This window comes from Myotis daubentonii, chromosome 17 (assembly GCF_963259705.1).
Source record: "Myotis daubentonii chromosome 17, mMyoDau2.1, whole genome shotgun sequence".
In the NCBI taxonomy this organism is placed as follows: Eukaryota; Metazoa; Chordata; class Mammalia; order Chiroptera; family Vespertilionidae; genus Myotis; species Myotis daubentonii.
In genome coordinates, this window is record NC_081856.1 from 23,441,188 (window position 1) to 23,459,393 (window position 18,206).

Genomic DNA, 18,206 nt, shown 5'->3' on the forward strand with positions numbered 1-18,206 from the left:
CTTAAGTCTGTCCTTGGTTTTCTCACTAATCTTTTCTATAGTTTCCAATAATACTTTAGCTGATTGTTTTGAGTTTTCTAAATAGACTGATCACATCTGTAAATGACAATTTTATCTCCTCCTTTCTAATTTTAATACTTACTATTTTATTGCACCATCTAATACTTTCAGAATAATGTTAAATAAATTAACAATGATGTCTGGTACCCCTTTCTTATTTCTGATATGCTTGGATTTCTATTACCCAAATCCAGAAGCATTTTTCCCCACTCTCTCTCTTTTTTTAAAAAAATATATTTTATTGACTTTTTACAGAGAGGAAGGGAGAGAGATAGAGAGTTAGAAACATCAATCAGCTGCCTCCTGCATATCTCCTACTGGGGATGTGCCCGCAACCCAGGTACATGCCCTTGACTGGAATCGAACCTGGGACCTTTCAGTCTGCAAGCCGACGCTCTATCCATTGAGCCAAACCGGTTTCGGCTCCCCACTCCCTTTAAATCTTCAAAAGCATCTGATGTTCTTGACCTCTTTCTTCCTCTCTTTTTCTTCCTTGTGACCACTTACTGTTTGTTACTAGTGGGTATGTTGGTAAAGAAGGTAGCTATATGCCTTTGCTTGTAATGGAAGGACATTTATCTTGAACCTTCTGTGTTGTGTATGTCAGTATTCAAGGGGCTGTGTGAAAACAAATATAATCAGACATAGATTTTCCCTGAAGGAGTTTATAGCCTAGTATTGGAAGTTAATCAGGTACACAGCTAACTCCAAATCAAAGCAGCATATAGAAACTGCCCTGAGATAGGGTTCTACTAGTGTACAGGAGAAAGAGACCATTCGGAAAGAGAAAGCCCTTATGGCTGGCATATAGCTATTTCTTGAAAGAATCCTATTTTGGAGATGTTACATTGAATTATCTTACTTAAAGAGGCATGTGTTAGTGTGTGATCAAGGAGCTGAGCCAGACTCACTGGGATGTAGATCAAGCCCGGGACCTGCCGTGGCCTTTGAGAACAAGGCCATGTGTCCTCATGTGCTTTTTTATTTTTGATAGCTTTTCAGGAAATTCTCCAATAGTGATTTGATTTGCACTCATTCCCAAGGGTCTCCTTGTAGAAGATAATTTAAGGTTCTGAAACAGTCACATGAAAGATAGCATCTGTTATAATTATATTGAAATAGCTGATAATTTAGAAGACTTCTTAAGATACAGTCATACTTCAAGGTCTCATTACGGACAATGACCACTGTATAATAGAACATTTCCTTTTATAGTTCAGCTTTTTTATTATTTATATACTAGTGACCCAGTGCATGGATTTGTGCACATTGAAAGGAAATTAATTAGATGGTGGCCGGCGGGGTGGGACTGGGCGAGACAGGCCGGACACGCCCTGGAGCCAACCTCCCGGGGGCCCTCCCCAGCCTCTGTGGATTGAGCGGGTTCCCTCTGGCAGGTGAGGTCCCTCGGCCTGGCCTGTGGGGAGTGGGCTGAAACCGGCTCTCCAGCATCCCCCGAGGGGTCCCGGAGTGCGAGAGGGCACTCTGCAAAGTTGCTGTCTACCGGGTGTGGAACGCAAATGCAAGTGTGCAATAAACCATATTCGGGGCCGACAGTGCCCCAGCAACAACAGAACCCACGGCCGAAGGTGGACTCCCACGAGGAATCGGGCTCCCTCCTCTCTGGTTTCAGGGTTTGTCACCCGAGAATCCTCGCTGCCAAGTCAATGCAGCTCGGCAGCTCCTGCATTGAGTGTCTGCCCCCTGGTGGTCAGTGCACGCCATAGTGACCAGTCAGATGGGTGGAGGGACACTTAGGATATTAGCCTATTATATATACAGCTAGATAAATGGGTATGTGGAGGAAGTCCCAAAGGGCAGAAAGTCAGCCTGATCACTTTTGTATATTCATAGTGTCATTTCTTTCCTTATATACTGATTACCAAGGAATACAGTTATTGTGGAAACTTTAGAAAACATGCAAACGTATAAAAAGGAACTTTTATTTTAAACACTGATGATCCATTAAACATAGGCAGTTAATTTTGTTTCCATCACAAATTGCAGTAAAATAACAGGAAATATATTTTTAAAGTGCACAAACCTACAAGGATAGCCAAAACAAAAGAGGAGACAACAGTGACATTATTTTGGAAGCTAGAAGCAGATGCTTACATGATAATGGACTTAGCAGATGTGAGGAGCAAGCCTGTGTACATGACAGAAACTCTTAAAGTCCCAAGAATTGGTGACAACGGTTACCAATTTCACTAGAAGTTGGAGTGAAAGGAGGCTCAAATCATCTGCATTGGTTAGAAGCTGTTTAAGAACCACTTACATCTCCAAATCCTCTCCCAATCTTCGGTGGGTACCTGGAGATACCCTCTGGAGATGATGGAGAGAGAGTATTAGGGGGCATAGGCATAATTGATCAGGGTCAGGATACCGCAGTGAAGAGAGGGTGGTTAAAGGACATCCTCATACTTCCTATCCCCCTCCTGCCCCACTTGCCCTCCAATGCATTGGTAGAAAGGCCTCTACCCAGACAAGTGGCCGGAAGGTTCTTTCTGGAGAATCTGACACCCAGGGACTTCTCTACTATAGCCCAGCTGGCTCCTCCTGTGGTGAAGGCACAACAGATAAGGCCCCCTGTGTGCTTGGAGTCTCCATTCTGGTTTCTAGCAATGGTGGTTCCCTTTCTTAGATATGAGCAGTTAAGGATATTTGAAGAAATCCTATCACATGTAAGAGTCCACAACAAACAGAAGAAGGCAAGGTATAAGAAAAATACCTGGAAGAGAAAACTTCAAGAAGGTAATCATTCAGATCTTCAGAGAGAGAAGGAAAGAAATTGCAACCATGGCATAGGAATGGGATGCGATTAAGAAACTGAAAACATCCCTGACTGGTTTGGCTCAGTGGATAGAGTGTTGGCCTGCGGACTGAGGGGTCTCAGGTTCAATTCCGGTCAAGGGCATGTACCTTGGTTGCAGGCACATCCCCAGTAGGGGGTGTGCAGGAGGCAGCTGATCGATGCTTCTCTCTCATCGATGTTTCTGATTCTATCCCTCTCCTTTCCTCTCTGTAAAAAATAAATAAAATATATATATTTTTAAAAGAAACTGAAAACATGAAAGCAGAAATGAAAAATCTTATAGCAGAAACACAAGGCAGAATTGAAGAAATTTCTTAGAAAGTAGAGCAAAACAGGAGAGGATAAAATGAGAAAATTGGAGAACCAATTTAGGAGCTCCATTATCCAAATAATAGGTAAAGTAGAGAGAGACCAGAGAAAGTGGATTAGAGGAACTAGCAACAAAATTATTCAAAACATTTTCTCAGAACTCAGGGACATACACTTACAAATTATGAAGGTCCCACTGAATTTCCAGTATGGTAGATCAAAATACGTCCACACCAAGGCACTATCATTGTGACATTTCTGGATGCTGAGGGAAAATCACAGTGAAAAAAAATAAAAGTCAAAAGGTCTAAGAACCTGGAATTTGAATATCAAACATCTCAACAGCATTCTAGAAACTAAAAGTCAAGGAAGCATGTTCAGAATTCTGAGGGAATTTACATCCCACTTAGAATTCCTTACCCAAACGTTTGATAATTTGAAATGGCTTCTCAGAGTCCTTTTCAGGTATGAAAGTCACTAAAAACTTACTTCCCAGGAAACTACTGGAAAATCTGCTTCACCAAAAGGGAGTAAGCGAAGGAAACAGATGTGGGATTCAGGAAACAGGAGATCAGACAAAGAAGAAAGGCCAAGGAGATTGCCAGAAAGATGGTGACCTGAGGTTGTAGGCAGAGAGGGTCTCAGTCAGATGTGAGCAGAGGAGAAGGTTCTAGAAGAGTTTCCTTAGGACAATGAAATTGATAGACTGCATGATGTCTGAACTTCCTGAGAGTCAGGCATTTGGTAAATAGTTTTGAACTGAGTATATAGGAAGCTAAGGTGGAAAAAATCCAAGATAATTAACTCCAGAGAAAACAAAAAGTTGTGCAGGAAAGGAGAACTAATAATATATTAATACACAGAGCTCAGCTCTGAATACTATTTATGTCATCACAATATTAGAAGCTGACTATTGAACTAACCAAAATTACTGGCAAAATGGGATAAAGGGAATGGTGATATGTGTGTGTGTGTGTGTGGGGGGTGTCTGACAGGAGGAAATTCATGCATTTTCCCAGGTAGTATGGTATCTGCAGTGAACATCTTCATTCTCCGTAGGAAAGGTCAACAGACAATACTGGAATGGAGCAATGCAATCATGCTGCTTAGCTTGATGGTGTTAATCAGCTAAAAGAGTTGAGGAGGAGGAAATTGGTGGCATATGGGATGGGACTGATAGTTTTCATAAGAAACCTTTCAGAATTATTTAACCTTCTAAACTGTGTGCATGTATAATTTTGAGGAAAATAAATATGAATAGGAGCAATTGCTACTCTCATTTTGTTACACTTTTAAAAATGTTTGTACACAGGTATACACTGTACACACATATGAATTTTCTTGGAGTGTTTGCTTTGGGCCAGATATTGTGCTGGACCTTAGGAACCCAGCATAGTGTAGATGAGACCAAGTGTGCTTCCATCCCATGAACACTTTCTCTAAAATGCTGAAAAGTTAATTTCAAACACCTGCTATGGAAAATAATAGACCATCCAGTGCAGCAGTTCAATTTTCAGCTAGCGAGATGTCTATAAAATTAACTGAAATGGTCGCTGGTAGTTCAGTTATATGCTTTGGAGGCGATGTCACATTATATCTGTTGTCATAATACATTCTCACACAATCTCTACGAGGTAGATGTTGTTACGTGAGGCTCAGAAGAGTCAGGTAGATCACCTAAAACCTTACAACAGGTTGGTGGTAGAGTTGGGATTTGAACTTGGGTCTTCCTGATTCCAGATTCATACCCAGACTGTGATCAATTGAAACATTTTCCCAGGTAGTATGGTATCTGCAGTGAACAAGATGGAACATCTGTCTTTGCGGGAATCTAATATCAAGATCACTATGAGAGTTCCTTGCTTTGAGAGGTGACATTTTCTTTGAAAACTATAGAAAAGGAAAAGCTCAGTGAGCATAGGGTATTATCTTTAGTTTCTTCTAATGGATGTATGTTCAATGTTAAAATGCTTTGGATTAAGACATGACCGTGCATGATTAGAGTGATTTATTTATCCATTTATTATTTATCCATGTACTTAATAGAATTGTAAAGGTATTTGGGAACTAGGAAGAAGTGATTATTACACATAAAATTAATGACAATAGCTGGAAGCTTTATTTTTATTAAACACTAGAGGCCCGGCGCATGAAATTCATGCACAAGTAGCGTCCCTAGGCCTGGCCTGCGATCAGGGCCGATCTTCCCTGGCTGCTGGCAGCTGGCCCAGCCCCCTGCTGCCATGGCTGCAGGTCGCTCTCTGTGTGTGGGGCAACCACAGAGGGTGACCGGTGGGGTGATTGGGGCCCTGGCACTGCCCATGTCCGCCACCACCCCCCCCCACCCCCCCAGTTCCCTGTTCTCCGTTGGGTTTTCGGAGCCTGCTGGCCAGGGGGAGGGAATGAGAGGTTGGCTGGCAGGTCGGGCAATCGGAGCCTGTTGAGTGTCTGCTCCCTGGTGGTCAGTGCACATCATAGCTAACCAGTTGTTCCACCGTCTGGTCAATTTTTATATTATGCTTATATATATATATTTATATATGATTTTTTAATTATTAAACATTTTTGTTTAGAAAACAGTTCAAACATTACTTTATTTATTTGGGGGTAAAGTGCTTGTTTCTATGAAATTTTGCATTAATAGGTTCTGCCACCCCAGTAAAATTATGGTAGACTTTGCAGAAAATTTGTAGAGGTGACAGACTTGAGCATGAAGATATTTTGAAATGTCTACATTTTCTTACAAAGGTTTTAGATTTTACTGTCTCTCATTGGACTGTAACAGACTTTTCAGTCTGCTGTAGAGGAATGTCCGTAACATAATTGACTCTTATTTATTTTTTTTTTTTTTTGCTTAAAGGAGGAAGACAATGGTGGTATAGTGCCCTAGGATGAGAACGGAACCGTCTGAGCTGCAGCTTTGGTTTTTCCTGAAAGCCTGCATTGTTTGTCTTCATCTAACCCAGCTTTGATGGACATCTCTGGCAGTTGCCTGTACACATGCTCTAATGAAATATTAGGAATGGCTGTACATTGAAAAGAAGCCCCATATTATATATCACTGCTGGTAGTATTCATATTTTTTACACACGCTGTTTATTGCTTATATGTAGAAGAAATGAAACTAGTTTTCAGAGTTGTTATTAATATGAATATATATCATGTACTAATGTCGAGACAGGAAAAATACATTTCCAGCATTAGCAGTCCTTCATTTCCTGTCTCCAACAGAAAATCCACTCCTTCGGAGAATAATGTAAGTCTTGATAATAAAATAAGAGCTTTGATTAAAAACAGCATACAGCTTCAAAGTGGAATGTAAAGGATTAGTAAAAATCATATCTCATGTTATTTCCTAGCCCTCACACCACAGCTGATGTCAGGCTGGGTTGTTATTATGGAAAACAGTTTGGGAATTAATGCAAAAACATACTCACTTTATATATTTCTGTCTTAGTAAAAGGATTTATTTGAAGATACGAATCTAATCATATTTATTTGACATATTAGAAGCTGTGGTTTCTAAGACAAAAAGAAAGTAGGTACCTTGAATAGCTCCTTTTCCATGATAGAAACATAAATTTAATAGTACCTCTATAATAATTTAGTGTTGTACATTTTGTAAGACATCAAAATATTTTATTCTGTGAATTTCATGTCTTCAGTATATTGAAACTTTTCTTTCAAAGGTGGCCAACAGTATATTTTAATTAATTTTAAGCGTTACTAGCAAAGTTTAGCATATGTTTATATATAGTTAAGTGTGACAGAATGAGATGACTTATGTAAAACAGTAGAGTGCCTGGTGCAAAGCAAGTACTTAATAAATGTTTATTGTCATAATTATTGTCATAAAACTAATAACTTCAAAAACATAGTCCTGATTTGGAGGGATTTTGTGATGCCAAATATATGTTAGAAATAGAAATAATACAGGTGGAATAAGCATGTGCTGAGAGATTTTAGATGTGTTGAGTATCGGGGAACATGGAGGTGTGGAAGGTGTAGGGTGGAGCCGTGGGCAGGGAGAGAAAGCACTAGAGCTGCAGCCGAGTGAGGAAGGTGGCATCTTGTGAAGGGTCAGGATGCGTGGCTGCCAGGTCCACATCAGGGCAGCATGAGGCAGAGCCGCTGAGGGGCAGAGGCAAGCCCTGGATTCTTCCTTCCCACGGTTTCTCGTGTGTATACAGAAATGAAGCAATGGCAAAGCATGGCTACACAAACTGGCATATTTAAACATTTATATCTTACAGAAAAAACTGATGAACCACACACTTGCCAAACACTGGCTGCCGTTGTGGCCTCCTTTGTGGTCAACATCAAAAGACAAACTCCCAACCCTGTCTTGGAGGAGAGGCCCTGGCACGGAGGTTCACGGGCACCCACCTCTCTGCTCCCGGCCCGGTTGGGTTGAGCAGCCAGGGGCTGTTCCTGGACCCAACTTCTGATGCTTCTTGTAGTCTCCAACCTTCTGTCCCTTAAGAATAAAAAGTAAACATAACAAAAATGAATCCAAATGACTTTCAAGGTGGTATCCAGTTTCCATATTTTCCCTTTTCCTCTCTAATACATAAATACATATTATATATAAAATTAAGGAATCACATTTATTTGCTGTATATTTTCTGAGTCAAAAGACTAAAATCAACTACTTGGTTCAATGTGTGGTATCCATTGACTAGATTGTGTGGCAGTTTAATATTCTTTAATGTGGAAAATCGCTTGTTTCTGCAGCTAGTGCCTCAGAGTCAGATGTGAATGCTGTTGGACAGTGATGCTTCTGTAGAGATGAACTTGAAAGGGTCACCTGTCAATGAACAAAAGTGCAAATAACTATTCTCAGGTCTATCCTGTTTTGATGGCGGAAAGGAAAGGTATGCAACAGACCCTGAAATAGGGGAAGAAGCCTCCTAAAGCAGAAATGTACGTATGTTTGGGGAGTGGCGTGGGAGGAGGTAGTTAACTAGAAATAAATGATACATTTCAAAGATCGTGATATTTAGGGTAGATTTTTTTTGACCTAACAAAGGAAAAAGGGTGACAAATGGAGGTGCTTTTCCACATGGCTTACATTGGAATCACCTCTGACTCATGGTAATTAAGGGATCTGGTCCTGTGTAAAGTCATATTGTTCTCAGAAGTTTTGTTAGGTAAGATAAGTTGAGCCTTCTCTTTTTTTTTGTCGATACATTTAGCTGAAGGCTTGCCAATAGTGTTGCTCCTTTCAGAGAACTGACGTCTGATTTTGTTGGTTTTCTGTATGTTTCTGTTCTCTATTTCATTCAGTTCTGCCCTGTCTTTATTATTTCCTTCCTGCTGCTTGCTTTGGGGTTTGTTTGTCCTTTTTCAGGTATCATAATGTGAAAGAGTAGGCTATTGATTTGAGATCTTTTTGTAATACAGGCATTTACAGTTATGAATTTTCCTCTAAGCATTGCTTTAGCTGCATCCTATAACTTGTGGTATGTTATATTTTTGTTTTCATTCATCTCAAAGTATTTTCTAACTTGCCTTGTGATTTCTTTGACCCAATGGTTGTGTAGGCACACGTTGCTTAATTTCTACCTATTTATGAATTCCCAGATTTCTGTTATCGATTTATAATTTCCTTGCATGGTCAGAGGACATGTTTTGCATAATTTCAATCCTCTTAAATCTACTGAGACTTGTTTTATGACCTAGTATATGGTTTATCCTGGATTGTATTCCATGTGCACGTAGTAGGACCTCTGCCCTCTGAGTGGGGCTGTGTGGAAGAAGAGGCTCATGACCTCTTAGTTGTTGTCCCCAGGGATTTAGCCTCTGCAGCCTTTTTAATATTCCTTGATTGGGGGCTGATGGGAAAGGGAGCCCCATCTTCTTGGCCATACCCACCTAGAGTGGAGATTTAATCATGTCAACTTAGGGGAGGGGAAGGTAACGAGTGGGTTTATGGCTCAAATTCCAAATACACTCTTCTTACTGAGGTTTAGAAGGTCTTCTTCAGTAAATGTTTCCCTATTTGCTGTATGTCCTTAGGAGAATTTCCAGACACTTTAAAATTCTTTTTATTCCCCTGTGATAGTTGTTTACAGGGGGCAGTAGATCTGGGGCTCCTCACATTGCCATTCTGGGTGTAATTCTCTGTCATTTAGAGTAGCGCAGTACTCAAACTGTTAGGCTGCCAGTTCCCTTTTGGAATTGTCACTTGAATAAGCACATTTTTCAAAAATTTGTGTCAAATATCAACATTGTAATTAAGGGTAGACTCATGCACTTCAATAATTTAAAGTTTCTTAAAATGAAAATGAAGTTGACATATTAGTCATTAACTTATTGAGTTAATAACTGCAATTTTATTTCACCATTTATTTCTCGAATTAATTAATTAAAAGCAATTAATTTGTACGTGCTGATTAATGCTTTTCATGTCTTAACTCTTGACTCTTGAAACTTAACCATCTTGAGGATAGTTCATTTTCCTTAGAACTATCCACATTTAGTGGGAAATATTAATATAGCAAATATTGACATGATTAAAAAGCAACCTCTATTAATTTAATGCAGAATATTATCTTGGGTCATAGTAGAGGGTATGATGAAAAGGAAGAGGCATTATACACTGATGATGTAATGCAGCCCCTGAGGATATGCACACAGAAACAGTCTCCTCTTTTTTCCTGTTCCTTTCCTGTATTTAGAGTTGTGTGTCTGGCATGAAACTACTAACAGGCTCTCACTGAGATAATGAGGTGGTGAGACCCTTTGTACATTTTTTAAGAAAGATAAAAACAATACAGAAGAAAGGATTTTAAATTAGAAATTTTTGTGTCATATCAGACTTAGATTACATTTTAATAAGGCACACTAGAAGTTTTATACTTTGAGTCGTACAGGAATACTCATTTGGAAATGATGCTATTGACTTTTAAGAAACTTTTCAATTTCTGAAACTTAAGTGGATCTGCATAAACTACTGCCTTGCAATGCTCTTACTCCCCAACTGGAACACTGTAGTTTTAGTGAGTCAGTAGAACTTAAGAAATTTCTTAGAGCTCTTCCAAAGACCTGAATATGCTTGCTTCATACCTTGGGGGCCTGATTCATTTCCAGAATAACTCTACCGCACAGTTCCTGTGTTAAACTTTAATTGCATCCAAATTATATTGCAATTCAGTCAACCTCAATAGGAATTTCCTGTGAAATTATATTAGAATCTGGCCCAAAGGGGTGTGTGTGTGTGTGTGTGTGTGTGTGTGTGTGTATTTTATAGAATGCAGATCAAAATCTGTACATTGCATGGAAAACACTTTATCTTTTACAACATAAAGATGCTTCTTCCTGGCATAAAGGAAATCCACAGTATTATCATAGCAAAAGACTGGGATGAAAATGGACTCCTTGCAATTTCAGTCATATTAAATAAATTTCCTTGCAAATATTTTTTGAACAAATCTCATTCGAATGACATAATCTTACTACAAAAAACCCTATAACCTACATGATTTCTTTTCTTTCTACTTACATTTAGAAGTTATATTTATGTGGAATAGTTCCAGATATTCAATAAATACATTTGAGGTCTTATTAAAAATTCATATGCAAGTCTAGTGAAGACTTATGATGGTTTTGCAGAGAGGGAATGGTAGTCATGGTGGCCAAACCCAGCCTTCAGTTTGGGGAAAAACAGGAGCCAGGTTTTAAAAAAAAAGCCTTTAATTCCACACATTTTTATTTGCTAAGTCCACAGAAAGGAAATGTGAATACAGTTCTTACAGGGAAACTGACCTTAGTGCTTCTCGAGCACCAACGGGGTGATTTCCTCTTTTGTAAAAGTGTGAGAAAATGTCCTAAGTGGCCCTCTGTTGTGAGAGACAAGTAGCAGGTGGGCAGTTAACTCCAGGGGACAGTGCATCCCACGTAGGTTAGGATTACTATTATTGTCAGTCCTTGCACAAAGTACGTAGTGAAAACATTCTGTGGACATTGCTTATGCCATTATTTCTCAGTGCAGTTCTGTGCCTTGGGCTCCGGCCTTGCGTTCTTCCGTCCTCAGGGCCTCCCCGAGAAGATTGTAAGACCCACTGTTGCTAACTCACACTTCATCCTTGGAGGCCTTTTCTTCTGGGTTACTGACAGGTGGCCTGTAATTTTACCATCTCATGCATTTGTATTAAATATCTTTAATGATCAAAATCACTGTATGATGGGAATTAGGCTAAGGGTGTAAGCCAGAGGAAACTTTTGCCTTCTCTTTTTCTAACTCGCCTTTTAAAAAGAGGCCAGCTAGGCTGACATAATTAATTTCCGGCGTTTCTTAATTCTGTCTTCTGATTTAGCCAAAGGTAACCTTCTTTCCTTTTTTGACCAGAAAGAAAAATGTGTCAAATATTATGTGTGGTCAAACCTAGGCATCTGATGAAGAATTATCTTTTATTTGGAATTCCCTTAGGATATTTCCAATGGGTTGCACAACACTCTTAACAAAACAAACTTTCCCCAACAGCATTAGTTCCCATCATCTCCCTGTGAGGCAGGAACACAAGGAGCAGGAAGCTGTGGTACATCTCCTCCAGCTGAAATGTGGAAAGAGCCACAATACAGCCACGTGGAGGGCAACAGTGCCTCCAGGCAGAAAGTGACCTGAGGATGAATCTGTAAGTGCAGACACGAAAGAAGCCCTGAAGACTTCACCAAAGAAGCGGAGAATTTCAGTGAGGCCAGACCTCCAGTGCAGCAATGACTGTAGTAGATACAGGTCAATACCTTCAATGGTTCAAAGTGGTCTTCGTAACATCAGTCTTTGGGCAAAGTTTTGTGACTAACTCCAGGTCATACGTCCTTGTGCTCCCATCACGTCATGGGGCCAGATGGTGGGGAATTATAGAGGGTCCAGGGTGGGCTGAGTCTGTGTGCAGGCCCTTTAAGCGGATGCCTGGGTTTCCAGCCACCTTCTGGCTCACCTGGGGGGAATCTCCACTGATGGTCACAGCCAGGTGTTGAGGGGATTCCTCTTCACTGAGCTGGTGCTCTGGGCTGGGGAGACCCTTCCCTCTGCAGCTGAGATCTCTCTCCTGATTCTGATCCGACACACGTGGTGTGGGACCAGCATGGGTAGTGTCTCAGCCCCTCCCGCAGTCTCCACGGGGCTGCATTATATCCTTAGTTATCGGCGTTCAGCCCAGCTAGTCCTCAGATAGTTCTCCAGGTTGATTGCTCAGTAATTTAGTTGTGATTTTGATGTGGGTGTAGGAGGAGGGGAGCACAGCATTTTCCTGCTCCACCACCTTGGGGGGGAAATCCCACAGCCGCTTCCCTCAAACAGAGAGGCAATAGGCCCAGAAGAGGTTTAAGCATGGACTAATGTTTTCTGCAGATTAACCCCCATGCTATTCCTGCTGGATTAGAATGGGGTAAACTGGAGGCAGGCAAGCCTTCCACCCAGAAGTATGGGCAGGTGGGGAGAGATCAGAGCCAAGAAGCAGAAGGTAGGACCGGTACCTCCTGGCTGGAGAGCAGGTATCTGAGGCTCCTCCTTCCCCTCATCCCAAGCTCTTCTCCCCTCCGTGAGTCACTCATCTAACAAACACATGAGCCCAGATGCAAGGTAAGCTGCTGCCCCCAGTTTACTTTATTTTTTTTGTGTGGGAGGGGAGTCATTTGCAAGTTTTTATCATTAGTCTCTATCAAGTAAAAAATAGTGATCTCTTTTCTCTTCTCCCCTCCCCTCCCCTCCCCTCCCCTCTCCTCTCTCTCTCTAAATGTCTTGCTTATAAATTGTCCTTATTGTGCTCATGGCTAATCCTCCCGGGTAGCATTTAAACACCTTAGAGCAGCGGTTCTCAACCTGTGGGTCGCGACCCCTTTGGCGGTCGAACAACCCTTTCACAGGGGTCGCCTAAGACCACCCTGCATATCAGATATTTACATTATGATTCATAACAGTAGCAACATTACAGTTACGAAGTAGCAATGAAAATAATTTTATGGTTGGGTCACAACATGAGGAACTGTATTTAAAGAGCCAGAAGGTTGAGAACCACTGCCTTAGAGGTAAGGACTGTGTTTTCAATCTCTGTGATAGGTTCCCCTAGCACACTGTTCCCCCATACACCTTTGATGATTCCTCAAAGAGATAAAAGATCCTGACCTTACTAGCAGGCACAAACAAACCTCAGTAACAACTCTACACATTTACTTATCTTTTCAGAAATGTAAAATAAAACCTCTGTGTGTGTGTGTGTGTGTGTGTGTGTGTGTCTTTCTACCCCATCTTTTCTCAGCAGTCAGTGCTGAATTCACGGTAAACGTATTTGCAATCTGGAAAACACAGCAGCTTCTTGCCTTCCAATATTGTCCTAAAACCACATCACCTTTTTTCTTCTCAACTTGCCGACAACACACTCGTTAGGGGTCATACACTCAGGATGGGCGTGCGTTCTCAATAAAAATGGATGTGTGGTTGTCCTATCAGCTTTGGATCTTGTGCTGTTTTCTGAAGTGTTCTTTAAGAGGATTCATGGGTCTGTTGCAACACACCCGGTGCCCTCAGCTCTTCCTCAGTATCCTGTAACCTTGTAGGTCCCTGTTTTCTCCAGGCCCATGCAGTACAGGACAATCGAAAAGGACTCCGGGGATGGGCATCTGCAAGGCAAACTTGAGGAGGTGGGTGCTGGGTGTTCTCTGCCTGCTGATGGGGAGTTGGGGGTAGCAGCTCTACAGGCCCAGGGGTGTACCGTCTCCAGAGACTCAGAGCCCAGGAGAGTTGGCAAATCCCTGCGGGTGCTGTGGCCCCGCCCACTCCTCACCTTATCAGCATCCAGTCTTCTAACGCTCTTTTTGTTTGTTTTTAAACAGAACTCCTTTGGATATTTGTATTCCTGTAAAAGATTGATTTATTCTATCCACTTTATGCTACATGAGTGATTTTTCATTTAATGTGAGCTACTGCTCTATTTCTCATATTGATGGGGACTCATCTTTAGAATTAATTTCAGTCATTTCTTTCCTTCATATCTTTAGCAACTCACAAACATTACTTGGAAAGACCATGATTTATTGTACCCTTTAAAAACCATTAATATCCCTTTCTATTCCATAATTATTTTATTTAAAAGGTTGTAAAGTTATATATTTTTCTTACTGATCAGTGAACATAAAAATAGTGTCGCTCTGTTTATGCAGTAAATATAAGATAAAAGAAGTATCAGGATTAGTTGTTATGCCCACGTATTTAATGGGGTTTTCTTCAGCCTTTGCAAATACAGGAGCAGCACTAGGATATTTTTCCCTCTCTGAACCTCCCAGAGGAAAGATAGCACCCCAAGCAGTTTTTTGATCAGCTTAGTCTTTCTTTCCAAAATGGTCTAACAAGAGTGTTGCCCGAAAGCCTTCTCCCTTCATGTTGGAGTGATGAACCGTGCCTGGCACAGTGCATTGCTTTGCCATGACATCTTTTTCTGCACAAGCATTCTCAATTGACTGTGGATGGATGAACTGTCTTAAACGGACAGCCTACTGTGATTCGTAATCCTAGTACTGCAACAGTGGGCGTAAAACAAAAAGGGTTTTTTTGTTTTGTTTTTTTCTGGTGGGGTTTTTTTTTGCAGCTTGTATGAATCATCGCTCAAGCATCTAAAAACATGGGGTCTGTGTTTTCAGTGCCAAGCCCACTTGTTAATGAAAGTCACACATTTACCTCAAAGCCAGACGAAGTGCCTCAGTCTTCCCCCAGGAGTCCTAAATGATAAAGAAGAGAGAATCTGTTCTTCTTTTCCTTTTGTAGTGGAGCAGAATGGAATAATGAAGCTTGGGCAGAATCTGGCAACTTCTAAAATAAAGCTTCCCATTTGTTGACACTAGAAAAATACCTCGTGTCGGAGCACGCATGCAAATGTCTCCCTTTGTGCGTGACACTTTGCAGGGCTGTCCCTCTTTTTCGCTTTGAAGGGAAAGTAAAAATCATTTTGATTTTTGAAAGATAAAACAGCTTTTTAAAACATGTTACAGACACTAGCCACTCATTTTCTCACTAATTCATATCAAGCGTTCTTATTGATAGAATCTGAGAAAAATAGAGGACATGAAATACAATAGATGAAAGACACGGACGGGAATAGTGGCAGCGTAATGGTCCTGTTCCCATCTCATACAGGAGCATATTCTATGCCTCTTATTGAGCTAAACTACCTGTGATGTTGGTGGGTTCAGTGCACCGAAAATGCTTCATTTTCAAAGTATTAGCAAGATCAATTAGCAAATCCTTACATCCAACAGTAAGAGAAAGCATCTGATAATAGGGAAGTATCATGTACTCTTGTTTTTCTAGAATTAACTGTTTTATGTTTCAATTTTCTATGCCAATCCACATGATGAACCCTTGAGAATTTACGTTGAGAATTTTGAGGTAGCTCAAAAAATTAGGGGGCTGCCAGTGCAATGAAAAGGGCCTGGGTTCGGGGGTGAGAACACAGGCTCAGGTTTATTTAGTTGGTAAATACTTCTGTGTTATGCACTCAAGTGTTCGCCTCTCAGTGGCTGTGGAGATTTTTTCATGGAATGTAGTTTTTATGAGCTTTAGTATTTTGGAGATCCATCACATTTAGCCTGTTCAGCAATTTTCTTTTAGGATTTACCGCTCTCCTACCTAACAAGGTTGCCCAAGCTGTGTCTCCTCCGTAATATGACTCAGGTTGGGCAATCTAAACCAGCGGTTCTCATCTCGGAGGCCCAGAAATCAGGATTTAAAAAAGATTCCCAGGTGATTCTAATGTGCAGCCACGGTTGAGAACCACTGATCGAAACTCTCACTCCTAATGGCCACAGTGATTATTCTGGGAGGGACACATGGCCCAATCTGAGCCAATCTGGAAATTTTGCTGGAGCTTCCCAGAAAGAAGAGTGAGTGAGCGATATAATATGTTTTGAGTCACTGCACCTAAACTTACCTGGATCCAGTTGTAGACACTTCAATTATATGGGATCAAACTTTTCATTTCCTTTTTTAAAAATTTCATTTTGTTTAGACTAGTTTGAGTCTGGACAAGACCAATTTCGTTCTTTATTGGTAAAATTGGAACAATCATACTGTTTACTTTAAAGACGTGTGGTGATGATTGAATGACGTAAGATAGGGGAAGGTGAAATATATTACTGTGGCATGCACGACCTATGGCATGCATCAGTGACCATGGGTGAAGGGCTTGAAAGAGCCCCACTAACCTTGGGGTGAGGAAGGTAAGAGAATCATAAATACTGTTGAATTAATGGCTGCAGGGATTTTACTCCTTTCCTGTTAGTGTAAACTATAAACACAATTCACTTGGAATCATGGTACTTTTGAGCAGAAGACCAAATTCATCTTAAGAATGCATCACCTCCCTACAATACACGAGAGCTTAAGCATAGGTAAGAGAGAGAGGCGAGGAGGTGGTGATCCAGCCCACGTGGTGCTTACATTTCAGTACAGATGCAGGACTGTACAGAAACGGAGCTCCAAGTGGGATTTGGGTCAACACTTGAAAATATGAATAACAATTCTGGTTTCATTGCTTAGCTGCTTGTGTCCCTGGTCAGGAATATTAGGAGTTTAAGCATCAGGTTATTTGATTCCTTTCTTCAGTCGCCTGGTATGTTTGATCCAGATCTACCCTCATTTTCTTTTCATTAAAATTGGCAAAAGGGCAAGGTATATTTACAGGTGGCCTCAGGATCCATGAATGAGACACACACAGTGAGACAACTGTAGGTACTGCCCATTCAGCAGGGGCCCACCCACACTGGCAGACCGCCACATTCATTGTACCAGGTCTGTTTGCTCACCCTCGCACTCCCTAGAAGTATCTTGCTTGGAGTAATGAAAAATAACCCTCTACCAGTGTAATACATCAAATTATTTATCTCATTTACTTTAGGGTTTGTGTTGAGTTTGGCTTACACTGTGTTTTACCCATTCTAGCACTGGGTACAAAATGCAGTATTCAACAAGCAATGTGCTGTGGTTAGTGGAAGGAAGCAAGCTTTGGAATCAAACAGATTACTTGGAGTCCTTGCTCTGCCACTTAGCATTTGGGAAAGGGGTTTTCTTAATCCATTTCTAAGTCCAAAGAAGACTTAACTGAACTCTTGCTATGAGTTTCTGTAGTTATTGTTTTCCCATTTATTCTAATCATCTTCCACCTAAAGCCAAAACTACCCTCTAAAGCTAAAGGGACTAAGAAGTAAACATTGATAGTCACCGGGATGTAAATTACAGCATAAGGAATACAGCCAATAATATTGTAATGACTCTGTATGGTACCAGGTGGGTACTAGAATTATCAGGGGAATCACTTCGTAAATTATACGATTGTCTAACCACTATGCTGTACACTTGAAACTAATATAAAATAATGTTGAATGTCACCTGTAATTGAAAAATTAAAAACACACACGAAACTTCTCTTTAGATTACTGTTGGCACAACTGATGGAAAGGGGTGACAGAGCCTCTAAAATTATTATAAGGAATCTACAGAATTAAAGATACTTTACATATTGCCTGTAAACCAAATGAATAATGTCTTATATCTATGTCTATATCATCTATATCTACATCTATATGTCTATGTCTCTATCTATCTATCTATCTATCTATCACCTATCTATCTAATATCTTGTATGCTACTATTTTGCAAGTATGTAAACATATTCTTGAATTAGTAACTAAATAAACCTTATTTAAAAATATTACCTAATTCAAAACAGCTTTTTGCAATTATTTATTTTTTAAATCAGTGGATGATAACTACATAAATAATATATGTGACAGATTGTTTAAAACTTCAAAAGGAGATTTCTAAAAAGTTATGAATATTTTTAAAAGATTTTTTGCTATTTATTTGTTCAGGTTATTTTAATCCATTTCCAGTTCCCTACTTCCTCCTCCCACCCTTGTTTTCTTCAGCTAAGTTTCACTAGTTTCTTTTTAAAAAAATGATTTTAGAGAGAGAAACATTGATATGAGAGAGAAACATCGATGGTTGGCCTCCTGCAAATGCCCTGAT

At 40.4% G+C, this 18,206-nt stretch overlaps 1 protein-coding gene across 4 annotated transcripts in view; it reads left to right on the plus strand.

Moving 5' to 3' along the window:
- Positions 1-17,889, plus strand: part of CA8 (carbonic anhydrase 8) — a 95,482-nt gene extending 77,593 nt beyond the window's left edge. For 3 of the 4 annotated variants that reach the window (XR_009449701.1, XR_009449700.1, XM_059673117.1), the window contains one exon: positions 6,045-17,889. The gene's annotated coding sequence lies outside the window, so the exon portion shown is untranslated. The remainder of the gene's footprint in view (positions 1-6,044) is intronic. The other variant, XM_059673118.1, reaches the window with a different exon arrangement.
- The last annotated feature ends 317 nt before the right edge of the window (positions 17,890-18,206 follow it).